A 14,166-nucleotide genomic window follows, 5' to 3' on the forward strand; every position below is an offset into this window, starting at 1 on the left:
GGTGCCCACAACATGGGGCAGGCCAGCACAGGGGTCTCAGTGCCCAGGTTCTGTGTCCAGGCTTTCATTCCCATCTGTTAAGAAGTGCCTGACCACCAACCATGACCCAGTGTGGCCCCTCGAACCCCCATGCTGCCAGGGTCCTGCCATCCCTGTGGGCTCAACCAACTTCAGCCTCACAATGTTCACAGTCACCAACTAGCCCATGCAGTGCCTCAGCCTCAAGGCAGGGCAGCAATGTCAGCCCAGGAATCCTCTTCAGTCTTAAGGGTTTTTTCTGCTTTAGGACCAGGAGTTTGCTTCATGCCATTCAGTACTTTAAAATATGCAAAATGAGGTGCTGCTACAAACCTCATTAACACCCGCCTCCAACATCATTAAGATGTTTCCAAGAAAATTAATTGAGAGACTCATTAAAAATAAATTAAGAAAAATGTGTTGCAGAGCGCCTGCTCCAAGCTCGTAAATCACGGCTCAGAGCTCCAGGCCGCTGCACAGGCAATTAACGCCAGCCAATTTGTTTTATCCTGGCTGCGAAAATTAGAAAGCAGACATGGAGATTAGATTAGGCATGTCTGTCAAGCGGAACTTGGAGTGAATATTTTAGGATACAAAATGAAAATCAGAAAAACAAAGCTGGGACTTCATTCAGGAGAGCTGGCAGGCAGAGGGGGTGGGGAGGAAGGAGGTTTGCATGTTCTCTGTGCCATGATTGTGTGTCTATGACACCCATCTCGTGATCCTGCCACCACCAGCTCTGTCCTCCCCTGCACATTGCCCTACCTTGATGGCTGCACAGACACCAACCACCCCTCTTGGGGAGCATGAGCTCACAGTGAGAGTGTTCTGAGCTGATGTGTGTGCCAAAGCCCAAGCCAGCACGTTGCCTGTGTGTGCTGATTACACACTTGATTAGCAAACACAGTGCAACTGGGTGAGACCACTGCTTGGGCCTCCATCAGCTTTAGCCCGTTCATGCCCCTTTTGTCTGTCTCCAGCACCTTCCACCACAGGAGTTCAAACCACTTGATATTCATGAACCAAACTGAAGGGCCCCTCTGCAAAACAAATGGTGTGATCCCTGTTTCACACAGACAAGCCAAAAAAGAGATGACTTAAGGTCTTGCTTGTACTTACATGAATGTACGAGCAGCTCATGCAGCAGTTGCTGCACTGGCACATCCGGTAGTGGCCCCCCGTGGCAGTGGGAACCTGTGTGCTACCAGGGCACATGGTGAAGGGGGACCATGGAGCGCTAGGACAGACTCCAGAAGGAGCACTGTGTCAGCCTGCACAACTCAAGTGGTGTTATGTGAGGGATTTAGTGCAGAGCAAGCAGTAATTTGGTCACACATCAGAACACAAGAGGAAAGTGGGAACAGAGCAGAGGGAGGCTCTTGCATCAGCACACAGAAGTGCACCCCGGTCTGATGTCTGTGACATGACAAACCAAACTGAAACTGGAGTTCAGCACACAGAGGAATGGTTATCTCTTGGCAGAGCAAATTGAACACTGCGGATGGGCCATCCATGGCCGCTTGGAACCAAGTTTGGAGGGCTCATTTCCAGCTCTGGCTATCAGTCCCTGATCCCAAAGCAGACACTGATGCTGGTCCTGTGGTCGGAGACAATCAGGTCTTCACTGCCCCACTGATGACCTGCGCCAGGATTCCCCATCTGCTCATGTCGTTCCACCCCCTGCCATAGGTGGAACACCTTCCAGGCTGCTCCAAGCCCCGTCCAGCCTGGCCTTCGACACTGCCGGGATCCAGGGGCAGCCACAACATTCCTTGGGCGCCCTGTGGTAGTGATGGTCGAGGGCTGAGAGGGAGCGGGGGTGCCAGGAGCGGGGCTCGGGGGGTGCCCGGGGCTCGAGGGTGCCAGGAGCGGGGCTCGGGGGGTGCCCGGGGCTCGAGGGTGCCAGGAGCGGGGCTCGGGGGGTGCCCGGGGCTCGGGGGTACGGGGGGGGCTGCGGGCGGAGCTTCGCGCATGCGCGCTGACAGTCTCCTCTCCGCCTGGTTCCCGCCCGGCAGGGGTCGCTCTCGGCCCGCGCGGCGCTGCCCGTGAGGGCGGCTCCGCCCCGAGCAGCCCCGGACACCCCTCGAGCATCCCTGGGCCCGCCCCCGGACACCCCTCGAGCATCCCCGGGCCCCCCCCCGGACACCCCTCGAGCATCCCCGGGCCCCCCCCGGACACCCCTCGAGCATTCCCAGGCAATCCCCCGGACACCCCTCGAGCATCCCCGGCCCCCCCCCCCCGGCCACCCCTCGAGCATCCCCAGGCACTCCCCCGGCCATCCCCAGAACAACCTCTCCTGGGAGCCCCTCGAGCATCCCCGAGCACCGCCCGGGCACCCGCCGAGCACTACCGAGCACCCCTCGGGCATGCCCCAAGCACCCCCCAGCACCTTTGTTCTGCCGCGGTGCCGGTGGGGGTTGGGCCGGGGGTGCCCGGAGCGGGGGTGCCCGGAGCGGGGGTGCCCGGAGCGGGGGTGCCCGATGCTGGGAGTGCCCGTGCCGGGTGTGCCCGTGCTGGGTGTGCTCGGTGCTGTCGCCGCAGCTCAGCCTCAACCCGAGGAAGGCGGGGAGGGGGCTGGCAGGTCTTGAACTGGGAATGGGATTCATGAAATGGGAAAACGGAATCAACGTCTCCGTCGGTAGAATCTTAATAAGCCTTAAAGGTTATTTCTGAGTGGTTCCAGTGACAGTTCTCGGCCCTTCGTGTTGGCAGGGAGCCGTACTCCTGCCTGATCCCATCCGGTACTTCCCGGGGCACGCTGTTGTGTTTGGGATGAGGAGCAGCGACAGAAATACAGGCAGTGTGGGCATAATCCACCATAGTCCACCGGGAGCGACGATAATCGGGACTTGCAGGGTTTTGCATTCTGCGGTGCGAATGATCTCATTATCCTCGCGGGGGCCCCGGCCAGCTACTTGAAAAATACTTATTAAAAACCACAACAGCTTTAGGGAGAGGGCCCCCGCCAGGGAAGGGAGAGAGAACAAACTGGATGTCTAAAAACAGAAGGGGGAAACAGTCACAGTAGCAATAATGGGTCGGTACCTGCTCTGCCCTGCTGTCTTCCTGGTGGAGGCTGAAAAACCATGACACATCCCAGAGTGCACAAGGGGTTTGCTTCTGCTTCTGCTCTATTCCTCTAGCTACCACATGTTCCCATGAAACCTCGTAGTGGGGAGTGTTGGTGCATGAGGAGGCCCACCCAGCCCAGTTAGACAGGAGCCAACCTCTGACATTCCCATTGCTCAAACACTGGGCCACCTGGCTCATCCCCTTGTCCTGCTCAGAGCAGGCCACCCAGGGCTAGCCTGGTTTGGTTTAAACACCTCCCCCCAGGCTCAGGGAAAAGGTGCAGATGGGCATGGGCATGACCCCACAGGTGTGCAGCAGTCCCTGGGGCATTCCTCTGCGCTGCTGGTGCTGCTGTGTATTCACACCATCATGGCACCATTTCCACTGCTGCTTCTGCCAACTGCATCTCAGTTTTTTGAATCTGTGGGTTAAGGACATACACAAACTCTGTAGGAGCTGTCATGTGTTCCTCTAAGGAATCAAGAAATGGTAATCAGCAGGAAGTAGAAATTCAGCTGGAGAATGGAAAGAACAAATGAAGGGAAAGCAGTGCTGTTCGGGTCTGGTCACAGGACATGAAGTATTGGTGGTTCTTGCAGTTATTAAGTTGCTGGAAGAGGGATAGTGTCCCTGGACAGCCACATCAGCAGCTCTGGGGTCTAATTCCAAGCCAGCAGTGACGGCAGTACTGTATGGGAGGTTAAAAAAAAGCAAAGGGGATGAGGGGAAACGAAAACCAGAGGGACCTAGGCAAATGGAAAAAGGCTCTGGTGGTGGGGAGCACAGGAAGAACCTCAAAAGGGCAGAGGACAGGAGGATACAGAAGTAGATGAAGAGGCAGAGAGGATCTTCCCTTCCCTTCCCTTCCCTTCCCTTCCCTTCCCTTCCCTTCCCTTCCCTTCCCTTCCCTTCCCTTCCCTTCCCTTCCCTTCCCTTCCCTTCCCTTCCCTTCCCTTCCCTTCCCTTCCCTTCCCTTCCCTTCCCTTCCCTTCCCTTCCCTTCCCTTCCCTCCATGGTCAACCTTAAGTCTCTGGCCAAAAAGAAAGGAGTATTCTGAGACAAAGGATGAAACCCAAGGGAAACAAAGTTGAGACCATATTGCTGCTGCATAGAAGGCTTCATTAGCCCTGTTGGCATAGCAGTCATGAGAGGGAAAAAAAAAAAAAAAAAAAAAAAAAAAAAAAAAAAAAAAAAAAAAAAGCAGGAGTGATGTGAAGGGACTGACTGCCAGGGGAGAATGTCATGCATTTGCCATCTCTCGATGTCTTCAAGCCCAGTCAAATGCTTGTCTGAAGCTATCTTAGTCAGACAAGTTACTGATTTCAGAGTAACGGGTGAAATTTTCATGATCACAGGTACAGGAGGTCAGGCAGCCCAATCCCTTCCTGCTCACCCCAGGAATCTGCAGGATATGCAGGAAGGAAATGCAAAGGAAGAGCACAAGATCATGATGCTATTTGTGGTCTTGGACAGGACTTCACACCAGCACTGATTCATCTGGCTACATCGGCATTCCACAGCATTACTCAGCCCCTCAGGTGGGCAGACACTAGAGGTATATCTTTCTGGAAGAAGTCAGGTCTACTGACCTTATATAATTTCTTCCTTTTTTCAGATGTTTAGCAGCTGTCCTCAGTCTCTAAGGTATGACACAGACAGGTGGTCTTAACCTTGCTGAAGGTCTGGAGCATTTGCACCATCTTTCTCACAAGATTTCACCGCAGTCTCAGGTGCTGTAGCTCTTTTCCTCCTCAGGAATTAGGGCTTAGGGCTGTACTAGAATAAAATTAGATTAAGATGAAGAGATGGAAACATTGGTTTAGTGCCCAGGAGCAGCCCAAAAGGCAAACTGATGGTTAACAATTATCAGCAAGATAATGGAAAGCAGAACACCGTTCAGTCAATGAAAAGATTCATAGTGAAAGCTGCACTGTGATTTCTACATACAGCTCTGTCTGCCTCTCTCAAGAAAAAGATTTGGAAGTGTTTCAGAGAAGACCAACAAGGAAGATCAAATACAAAGAGTATTTTCCATGTGAGGAAAAAGTGGATGGTCTCTTCAGGCTGGAAAAGAATAGACTGAAGAGGATTGTAGTATCAAGTTTAGCAAAGTTTAGTATCAAGTTTAGAGATTGCCTGCAGTATGATTTTTTGTCATCCCTTCAATATAAGAATGGGCAGCACCCCATAAATTATCAGGTAATAACAAAAAACCAAAAACCAGATCTTATTTTGAATGTCATGTGCTGTGTTGGGCTGCTTCACTCAGAGTGTGGTGCACCCCCAAAGCTCATATGCATTCAAAAATAAATTAAAGATTTTAATGGGAGAAAAATATCCACTCACACTGATGGAATGCAAGACCCCATTTCTGCTTCCGGAGCCCATGATCTGCGGGTGGCTGAGGCTGGCAGAGTGCTTCGGGAAGCACTGTGGGATCTGTGGCCTCTATACCCCAGCATGGATGCGCCAACCAGACTCCAGGAATCAATCACCAAATTGCACTGTCTTCTCCTGGAACAAGCTACCAGTGGAGAAATAGAAAACGGGGGTTTTGTAGCTATACTGAAACTTCACAGTTGATTTTAAGCCTCTTAGACAGTATAATACTGACTGCAATTTCCTGCTGAGGGCTATCGACTCCAGCCTGTGCCAAGCTGCAGGGAACACCCTGTGCCATGCCTGCGTGTGATGGAGCGTGTCTCTGCACCAACAGCATGACTGACTCAGATCAGAAACCAGCTTCCTGGGATTTCCCACCAGCATCCTTTCAGATTGCCATCCAGCAGCAGAGATCTGTGCATCCACGAGGTCACAGGCAACAGAAGTCAGCATCATCTTCAAACCACATGAAGGGATTAGTGCAGGCTGGAAGGAGCTCCCTGCTGTCCTCTGTCCAAGGTGGGACACACTGCCTGGTGGGCGCTGGGGAAGGAGGAGGCTTGCACTTCAGAGGCGGCTTTCCCGGGTCGTGTGCTTGTAAGCAGACACCGTGGCAAACATTCCATGTTCTTGTGGTGTAAATCCTAATCTGGTTCTTTTGAAGCACCTGCCGTTGTGCAGCTGCGGTGCTAAGGAATGTCTGCATGACGGAATGCAAGGCTATACCTTAAGTATGTAAAATTAATTGAGAGCGGTAGTGTTTTGTGCTGTGGGGCCACATTGAGGCCGCTGACTATTTTCAGTCCTGTAGGTTAGAGCTGCAGGCAGCATGGATTGTGTGGGCAGGATGGGCAGGATGGGACAGGATGGCCAATATAGGCCATGCAGACAGGGCACCAGAGCAGCAGCTGACAAAGGTCAACTGTGGGACGCTGTTCTGTTATTTCTTCAGGTAGTGTCTCTGCTTTGTCACACACTTCCTATTCTGTGACACACTGCTCTCAGCAGTGATCCAGCAGTCGCAGATCTTCCATCTTTTTATCAAGGTATTTCCCCATCACCATTATTTTTGTATGCCTTCTACCACAAGAAAGAAGAGGCCAATATTGAGCTGCAGTGAAAGCTCAGCCAGCATGGTAACCAGCCAAATTCCATATTAGCGGCATAGTTTAAATACCCAGCCTGCTTCTACATAGTCACCAAGAACACAGGGAGCGGAAGGGGGCCCTGCTCCAGTTCAGTAATGCTCCCCTATTTCTGGAGTTTGTTAGCACAATATCAAAATTACAAACCACAATGCTCTCCATTTCTTACTTTCATTTTGAATTAAAGACCTTCTATTGAAGACTCTCACTTCAAAAACCAACCAGGCACTTGCTAATATCAAGCAAAATGCCCGAAGAATAAATTGCTCCTATCAGAAATAAAGGATTTTAGTTCTGCCAGAAGCAGAGAGATCTGTGTTTGTAAGTCCCTCCAAAGGCAACTCCATCTTTCCTGTTTTCCTCTCATTTTCTTTTGATGCACAAAGCCTGCACATTGCAGTGCTATGATTGGATTCAGCTTTGGAGCAGTGTGATTGTAAATATTCATTGGAATCCAAGCTAGTTTTCCCAAGTCTCTCTTAAAAGCTTTGCAGTTATACAAACAGCCATGGCTCTGCATTAGCCTCACAGCCTGGAGGCTGCCTATTTCTCCCCAGCCCCAAAGTCTGCTCCATCGGAGGCTTCATGGAGAGAAATCAGCCTTGCCAACCATTTTAATCAATGCTCTATTATTTTCTTTATTCCCTCTTTAACGACTGTGCTGTAGAACTGGCTCTCAGATACAGGTACCCAGTGGGGCTCCCCACTGATGTCTACACAAATAACGTGGCTCACCTTGGCTCACAGTTCTCCTGATTGTCCTGGCCATGTGTTTCAGTCCCTGTCTCTCTGCTGACGTAGACAGGGTGTCTGAACAGCTCTGAGTCCTGGTATATGGTATACAGTACGTGGTATATGATATAGGGTATTATGCCTGTGACCATTCCTCCCTCCTCTGTGAACACTCCGTGGCTGCTCTCATACAGTGGGGCAAGGCAAAGAGCAGCAGACTCCTACAGCCCCTGAGGAGCTGAGGCAAGCTCTGTCCATCAGCCAGACCCTGCTGCTTCCTGTGCCAGTCCTGCACAGCCGAACTGCATGCCCCCAGCGGATCGTGCTCTCCAGGTGGTCTCTGACTGCCGCCATGTCCTGCACAACTCATATGCAGAGCAGCACATGTAAGAAACTGCACACAGCTATTCTGCTGAGAAGGGAAATTGAATCCAAAAGTTCTGAGAGTATATCTACACTCCCATCTCTGCCTCATCCACTCATGTGTTCGCCACCGTGGACGGGACTCTGGCCAAAGCCTGTGGCACAGAAGCACATGTAATGCAGATGGTGGTATTGGAGTCTTCATCACCCACTGCTGACCTCCTCCAGCCACTGTTCAGCATGTATTGCAGCCTCCGAGGGAGCCTGGGACCAGGCAGGTTGGCAGTAAAAGGGGAAACACTGAAGGAGACTGCAGTGGGGCTCTGGGAATGGCAGAGCTGCATTAAAGGTAGGAGCAGGGATAGATTTAGGAAATGAGCAATGCTGGTGTGAACATTGAGAGGCTGATTGTCTTCCCATTCTGGGACGGGGGAATTTAGAAGCTCCCTGCATATTGTGTATCTGTACTTAAAGCTCTCCTGTGATGCAGGATCCTTGGGCTCTGGCAGTCTGCCCACCTGCTCTGTTCTCTTTCCCTTTAGAAAACTGTTCCTAACACAAACCTTTCCTCATGGAGGCTCTGACCAGTAGTTCTTGAGTGTTCCTTCATAGACATGGAAAGCAGATGGCTTTTTTCCTCTTTCCAGGAGTTTCTTACATACAGCTGGTGTTGTGATCTCCCTCAGTCATGCAGAAGGAAAAACCAAAAACCCAAGCACCAGCAAAGCAGCCAGATCATAAATCACAGAAGAAACCCTGTCTAGTAGAACTCCCTGCCACACAGAGCAGTAGCTATGAGAGCAGATGCCCTGTAAAAGCAGATGAAGTAATGAGGCCTTTATAAAGATAACAGATCCCAGAGTCAAAACAGCTCATGGAGGGAAATTATCTGCTCCTGTAGATCCATATCTCCTGGTGGCAGCCACCAAAGTGTCCTCTTCATCTCTCTTCCCAGCTTAAGGCTAACTGCCTTTAGAATGTGGTGAAGGAGACATCCCTGGAGAAGGTCCAGCCCCCATCTGAAGGGAAGGAACGTGGAAAACCACACGGTCACAAAGAAGGGCTGGACGTTGAAACATGCCCGATGGCAGGAGCGGAAGAAACCTGTCCCTGGGGTCCTGTTACCCTGGTTTTTCTGAGTTTTTTTAAAGCCTTTTTGAATTTCATAAATGGAGTCAGATCTTTTAGTTACTGCAGAATATTAGAGCAGTTTTCTACCCTTTCCCACAGATGTAACATAAACAAATCCCTTGTTTTTCATTCTCTGTCCTTTGTTTGCATATTTCTAACCTGAAAACAATTGTAACTGACAACTGGTCTGGCCACTGAGGCTGAGGGGTGGAAACCCCAAAAAGCCAATCTTCTGCTAGACCCACAAATGTATAAAAAGTAAGAAATAAACAAAGGGGTCTCTTCTCTCCTCTCTCTCAGCTGGGAGCTGGTTCAGAAAGACCTCTGCCTTGCGAAAATCTCTTGTCTGCGTGTGACTGCTTTGTGTGTCTCGGTGACAGGGTCCCTGTTGGAATCCATCCTCTCTTCTCCTGATACAGCACGTCACCTTTTCCCACCTGTAGTGTGACACTGTGACCCCTCAGCAGCTGCCAGGGGAGGGGATGTACCAGTGGACACACAGCCTGGAGCCCCATCGGGGTCTCTGGTGTAAGAACACACCGGTCTTTTTGCTGCACAGCCCTGGTGTAGAGGAGTCTTCATGGCATGAGCTGGAAGCACAGTCCTTTCCTTCCAACTCCATTTTGCAAAACAGCCAGAGCACTGTTCTTCTATGCTCCTGCTTGGATGATTTATCCAGGTCACGGTGAGGACAACTGGCTAACTGAGGTTAACAGCTTTCTCGGTTTAATTTCAAAAGGACATTAGCATGGGGCTGTATTAAAGGATGACATGCCAAATCCTAATTCATTCACTAGGAGAGCTCATGATCAGGTGGAGGACTAAGCTGACAAACAGGGCTGTCCTGTCAGTCTTTCTGTAAAGGGCAGGACCATAACTCACACTCTCAGTGCTAAATTACACCTGGCACTCCTTGCACAGGAATCCTGCTGCCTGCTGCAGGGACCCAGGACCACCAGCCTTGGGAGGCCCAGGGCCCCACAACAGGAAACGTATCAGCAACTGGGGCTGGCTTAGAAAAATAGATTGGAGTCCTTCTATCTGGAAGAACAATGCTGGGAAGAAAATATGACAAAGATCTATAAAATCAGAAGTGTTACAGGAAGGTGATTAAGGAGTGACTGTAATGGCCTTTTCCAGTCAAACAGTGGAATTCGTCAGGGGACAGGTTCAAAACAAACCAAAGGAGGTGGCGTCTTATCCAAGCATGGTCAAGCAGGGGAAGTCACTGCTACAGGACTTTGCAGAAGCTGGATAAGCCTGAGTTACAGAATTAGTTTGATAAGTTATGGATGAAAATTCCTCAAGGGCTGTTAAACACAAAGGCTTGCCCTCGGGCTCAGGAAGCCCCTTCACCACAGAAAGTTCATGAGCATCTTGGTGAATTTCACAAGCTTCCCCTGTTCTTCCCAGGGGAAAAGAGCTCTTTCCTAGACAGGGCCATAAGCTGCTGCCATACACAGAGCCAGGTGGAACACTGTTCTGCCACAGAATAGTGTTATATTTTTATATAACAAGTCTTGATGCTCAGTACTTTAATTGGGAGGATTGTAAGAGAAAGTTGAGAGCTAGGATGTTTTATTTGTCACTTTCACACTGAAACCAACAGCAAGGCTCAGCTGAATTTGGTATCAATGGGTGGAGAGATGGGAAGGGGAAGGGGAAGGGGAAGGGAAGTAGGAAGAAGCAGAGCATCATTCCCACCCTGCCATGCTGTCCTTGCACCAATCAACACACGGTCATCCATATGCATATGCAGAACAAAACAAAGGCACATGCTGACCCTCTCCTGCATTCATCCATCTGCCACCATCCACAAATACAGACAAAGGCACATACATGCTGCTCCCACCTTCACTGTGGGCAGTTGGAATGCAGGCTTGCCACATGCAGCTCAGCCCACATGCTGGGCTGGCTCCTCACACACAGAACAATGGATGATGTGGGAGGAAATAGAACAACATCTTATGACTTTCCTTCAAATGCAATAAATGTAAAAAGTGCAATGTGTTCATATATATTGCGATGTATGTATCATTAGATATATGAATATATTAATAGGAATAAATTTATCATCACCACATTAAATGAAACAAAATGCATCCACTTTGACTAATACGAGGGACACCTCCCAAACCTATTTTAAATGCTGCCCCCTGAGCTGCTGCTTAGACAAACCAGTGGTGCTGACCTCATCCTGTCATCCACTATGCTGGTACCTGGTGCTCCAGTGTCAAAGCACCTGGTTTATTCTACCAGAACCCCAAGCATATTTCACTAGCAAGTTGTTAAAATAGACACATTTTTTCAATGGCTTATGTGGTACTGAAAGGGATGACAAGTAGATACAAGGTTAAGCAAGTAATGCTGCAGTGTGCAGCAGCAGGAGTCCCCAGGTTTCCAGGATCAGCTCTCCCACCCCTGTTTGCCATGTGGATCCGAATGAGACCTTGTGGTTGGAGTCCACTGAGGAATGCTGGTGCATGAGCAGACGTCAGGCAGACAGCCTGATGGCTGCAGAGGTAGGAGCGATGTGCTTTCCCAAGCCAGGCTCACACGCAGGGGAACACGCTGAACAAAGGGTCTCACTTATACAGCTTCTGAAACACAGAAGGCGTCGGTGGCAAGGCAGGGGCAAACAGATCCAGCATAAGGTAGACTGTCATAGGCTGCCCAGCAGGCCTCCAGCAGGCAACAAGAGTGCTTCCACTCTGATGTCCAGGAGCAAGCTGAGGGTTTTGTCCACAGCAGCATGGCTGAACAGGTTTAAGCAATCCTAATCTCATGGCTCACAGCATGTAAATGTCACCACTAGCCCGGACAGCTCTGTCCTGAGGCAGTGTCTTTGTGGCCATCCTCTTCTTGTCTCTCCAAGGTCAGCAGCAGGAGCAACACCCACAACATCTGTGCATGACAGCCATCACACCCCCACAGCAACTGCAATCCCACCACCCACTTATAGCCAGCAGAGCTGTAGCCATCTCTCTGCTGCCTCCGACCTTCCCCTCCTCATTGGGAGGTGACAGACTCTGCTCTCACATCTTCAGCCCTTCCTTATGCTGCCATCTAAACAAGAGTAGCAGATTATCATTATTGCTGTGAATGCATCAAATAGAGTTCCCTTCTCAGCCTGGGCTGCTGAGCTAGAGTGGACTGGTATCTTCTCCTACCTGCTCCAAGCTCCCTTCCGTAGCTGGTGGCTGGCCCCCACATCCTGGCTGAGCTGCTGCTCTGGCTGCATTTCTGCTCCAGGTCTGTCTGCTTGGTCTGCAGTTGATAGATCCTCTGCTCTTGAGCATCCAGCTATTGACCCGCCCAGGGAAAGAAAGAAAAAATGGAAAAAAAAATCAATTAATACTAAACAGCTTAACAAAACCCTGAACAGCACAGACCTGATGCTGTTGGGGGTGGGGATTGGCAGGAGGAGACACCTCCCGCACATTAGCTGCAAAAATCTGATGTTCTGGGGACAGGAAGCCAATATGGTAGGTGTGATTTGACATGCTTGCCTGCAGCAGGCAGACATGTCCAGCTCGGGAAAGCAGAGACTCTGCTGACTGGGGCACCAGCCTCTGCTCACAGAAGGGGAGTCAGACTCTCTCGGTGAGGGAAGCAAAGAGCAGCTGAGCAAGACCAAAATGATTCTAACCAGTAACCAAACACCCAGCTCCTGTTGCAGCTGCGTGTTGAGCTCTGCAGGTATTTGCCCTGTGTCTGCTGTCCTCGGAGCAGAGCAGAAGGGGCTCAGGTACCCCACAGCCCATCCATGTCCCTCACACTCTGCCTGAACAGAAGCGGCTCTAAGGGTTCAGCGTATTCTCTTCCTGGTGTCCCAGCTCTAAGGTATTTGCATAAGGCAGAAGCAGAGAAGAATCATAAATGTCAACCAGGGAGCATTAGCATGACAAGACTCAAGTATCGACCCCAGCGCAGAGCCACTCTCTGCATTGGCCATTTACTCCTCAGGGATGCTGTTCACCTTCTCGTCATGGGCGAGAGAAGCCACAGCCAGCAGGCACTATATGGGTCCTGCCCTGCTAAGGATGGGGAGGCAAGAGAAAATGCTGGCCACGCAGCTTAGGAGTTAGTCTGCTTGGTGGTTTAAATTCAGCATAAGAATTCCTCTTCATTGCTGGCTGGGCATTGTGCCATGCCCTGCCATAACCACGGGTCCTGCATGCAGTGACATGGTCACTGCAGGTGAGAACAGCATCCTGCTTCTGCTGCTCAGATATACCTGGAAGCAGCCCTGTGTCCTGGAGGAAGGGGGGTCTCTAGAGCTTCTCGCAAGCACTGCCTGGTCACCACCACCTTGGTTCAAGCTGGCAGCCCGCCTGCCTTCAGGTGGGCCCTGATGCATGGAGGGCTTCTCCCTCTGGGCATGTGTCCATCTGTCCATCCAGCACTGCCACTGCCCTTGAATTGCCTGGGCCCACTTGTGCTCTGCACTGCTGCCAGGAACAGCTGACTGCTGCCAGCAACACCGCCAACATCCAGCAACACTGGCAGCAACAGAGGGGCCTCATCAATGTTCACTGACTTGCTAAACCTAGAGAGGATTTTGATATTAATTAATGCTAACTGATTAGTAAAACATATTTATTGAAGACTCACCTGCTGTCAACATTCAATAAATATACTAACAATCAATTTGCATATAGTTAACACAAAATCATGTTAATGTCTACATTAAAGCTGTATTTCAGCACATGCAGGCAGTGCACAGCCCATGGTGAAAGGTCCTGGCTTCCACTGATGGGGGGGTTGAGTAGCGTGCCAGGTCACAGAGGAGGCTCTGGGAGGTCCTTGGCAGAAGGGTGAGTATCCAGCAGCAGCAGCAGACTGGATAGTTTCCAAAACCATTGGCTCACAAAGCTTCGTCGACAGGGATAATGAGAGATACCTTAGAGATGGAGAGGAGCTGATGTCCCCTCATCATCCCCCTCCCCCCAGCTGCCAGGCAGGTTGAGGGCGTTTGGGAGGCAGAGTGATTCTAGGATTTTCAGTGCAATGAAGCTCCCTGCCAGCTCTGGGGCACCAGGGGTGCCTGTGACTACAGGGCATGCCACATAGTTCCATGGAGCAGCATCTTTCTGTGGGTCCAAGGGTGCCAAGGGGTGCATCCTGCCCAAAGCAGCACTGCCTGCCCTAGCTTCCCTCCTTCCCATGCCATTCAGGCAAGCCCATGACACCACCCTTCTTCTCTCCCAGCGCAGCCCCATGGAGTGATGTGCTTGCAGCAGGAAAGAAGGTGGCATGTTTAGGGTGAGCATCCCCCACCCCCACCCCTTCTCCTCTCATTTAAGTGGAATCAATTGTGCCA

This window comes from Hirundo rustica, chromosome 11, assembly GCF_015227805.2.
Source record: "Hirundo rustica isolate bHirRus1 chromosome 11, bHirRus1.pri.v3, whole genome shotgun sequence".
Classification (NCBI taxonomy): domain Eukaryota; kingdom Metazoa; phylum Chordata; class Aves; order Passeriformes; family Hirundinidae; genus Hirundo; species Hirundo rustica.